This window comes from Manacus vitellinus, unplaced genomic scaffold (genome assembly GCF_001715985.3).
Source record: "Manacus vitellinus isolate BGI_N305 unplaced genomic scaffold, ASM171598v3 scaffold_94_pilon, whole genome shotgun sequence".
NCBI lineage: Eukaryota > Metazoa > Chordata > Aves > Passeriformes > Pipridae > Manacus > Manacus vitellinus.
Window position 1 is genome coordinate 1414867 of NW_021940890.1, and position 2703 is coordinate 1417569.

Consider the following 2703-nt stretch of genomic DNA (forward strand, 5'->3'; position numbering starts at 1 on the left):
CTCCCTGGGCAGCCCCTGCCAAGGCCTCACCACCCTTTCCAGGAGGAAATTCCTCCTCCTGTCCCACCTGAGCCTCCCCTGGCACAGCTGGAGGCCGTTCCCTCTCCTCCTGTCCCTTGTTCCCTGGGAGCAGAGCCTGACCCCCCCGGCTCCAACCTCCTTCCAGGGAATTTTAGGGATCCAGAAGGTCCCCCCTGAGCCTCCTTTTCTCCAGGCTGAGCCCCCCCAGCTCCCTCAGCCCCTCCTGCTGCTCCAGCCCCTTCCCAGCTCCTTCTAAAAACCAGAAGTTTTAAATTGACTTTTAAATCCAAAACACGATTAACCTTCTGATTTGTCAGACTGCTGATTTCTTTTCATTCCCTTCAGGAATTCCATCAAAATGTTGTTTGTTTGTTTTTTCCCCATTTTTAATTGGAACTGAAAACATTCCCAACAGATGAGCAATGAGAAAGAGGCATCTTCCTGCCTGGATTTTTGTGTAGCCACTGAGGCCCAGAAATACAGTGACAAAAAGTCCCCTCTGAGGACACCAGAATAAAGTTTGGGACCTGTTCAGACCTCAACCCTGGCCACTGGTCTTCCCAGTAAAATACAGAAGCCATCTCTTTGTATTTTCATATCAGCACAGAAATTATCACCAGGAAATATTAAGAAAAACATTCTTCCCTGGGAGGGTGAAGAGGCCCTGGAAAAGAATTCCCAGAGAAGCTGTGGCTGCCTCTGGCTCCCTGGAATTGTCAAAGGCCGGGTTGAAGTAACCTGGGCTAGTGGGAGGTGTCCCTGCACGTGGTTTTAATGCCACTGGATGGGTTTTAATGTCCTTTCCAACCCAAACCTTTCCATGATTGTATAAAATAATCTGCAGAGTCATTTCTGTCTGAAGCAGATTCTGGTGACATTCACCATTCCAATCACACCTCCCTCCTTAAATCCATCACAAAGTGTTTTTTCCATGGGAACAGGGCCATGACCTGCTGAGTTTAAAAGGGTTTTTTTACACATCTCCCCCAGGCAAAGCAATAAACTCCTGGTTGCAGATTCGACTGGGCAGGGCAAGAANGGTGAGAAAATCCTTCAAAATCGTGAGATTATTGGCTTTAAACACGCTCCTAATTAGTGTATCATAAGCTGGCCTTAATACATTTCTCTGTCAGATCACATGGACTGCTGGAATTTGAAATTAACTGGGAATGCTAAAAATAGCCCCCAGTAATGAAAATATTCACATCTGCTTTTAAATGGCCTTTAATCAAAATAAAGACCACGAGAAATTCTTCTTGCAACCTCCAAAAAAAAAAATAAAATAGAATAAAACATGGCCACCTAATATCCTTCTTTCTTATCTGGGCCCCAAAGTGATTGATAGTTTTAAATTAGAGCTTGATTTCCTAAGTGTCTGTTTAATGTTAAAAACAAGCTCCAAAAAAGGCTTAACATCTCACCAGACCTTCTCCTGAGCAGCCCATCTACTCAGAGGAGGAAAAACAGAGGTTTAAGCTCTTGCTGAAGGAACACTGAAGGCTTTGATCAAATTATATTAAAGTGCAAGGGGGAAAAATAAGGCATCAAAAGCAGCATTAAATCCCCTCTGTGAGTTGCCACTAATTCCCTGTGGGGTGGAACTGTGGTGGGACATCCCAGGACAATGTTTGGCATTGATCCAGAGGGAACAAAATCCAGAAAAAAACCTCTCCCACGATGTTATTTTCCTTCACATCAATAAATATATAAATTTTTTAGAAAGTTGAAAGAAAAGCCTTGATTTTGACTGCCTGCTCCAAACTCCAGATTCCAAGGATTGGGAGCCTCCCTTTCCACCCTGTACTGCTCACTGAGTGAAGCTTAGAGGGAGATAATTATTATTAATTATTGGGAATTCCAGCAGGACTCCAGCCAATGATAATGTCACAGTTCATTAGGAAAATCAACCCCACAAGGGCTCTGTGTGTTCATGACTCAAACATCCATAATACAACAATTATCAACACACAGGGCAGCAGGTCAGAAGTTCCCATGGATTTCACCATGAACACATGGAAAAGCAAGTCTTGGATAAGGGAATGAGCTGCTCATAACTCCCATTTGTCAGGATACAGGAGCTGAACACAAATGGGAATGGCCAAAATCATCATCTCTCAATGCTGAACACCCCACATACTCGAGGAAAAATTAATTCCCACAATTAACACGCAAATAATTCCCAACAAACAAACTTGTGGTGACACCCAACCAGCAAGCAGGAAAAAACAGAAGAGCAAGAGCAGCTCTAATCAACCTCAACAGGCTCTAGAACAGGTCTGTTATTGATTAAAGTTAAATATCACAGAATCCCAGAATCCCTGAGGTTGGAAAAGCCCTCCAAGGTCATGAAATCCCCCCTGTGCCCGATGCCCACCTTGTCCCCCAGCCCAGAGCACTGAGTGCCAGGGCCAGGCCTTCCTGGGACACCTCCAGGGAAGGACTCACCATTCCAGAAATCAAAGCCAGGAGCCACTCCAAGTCCTAAATCCCTGACAAGGAGCTAAGGAAGAGGAGGAAGCAAACAGGGGGATCCTCCTGGCATCATATCTTGGCTGCACCTCAGCCCTTCCCCGTGGATCCAGTTGCCTGGTCAGGTAAGACCAAAAATTCCCCTCGTCCCTACCCCTGGAAACAAATCCATCCAACAGCACCACAAAGAAAGGAAAGGAATGGGAGAGGGAG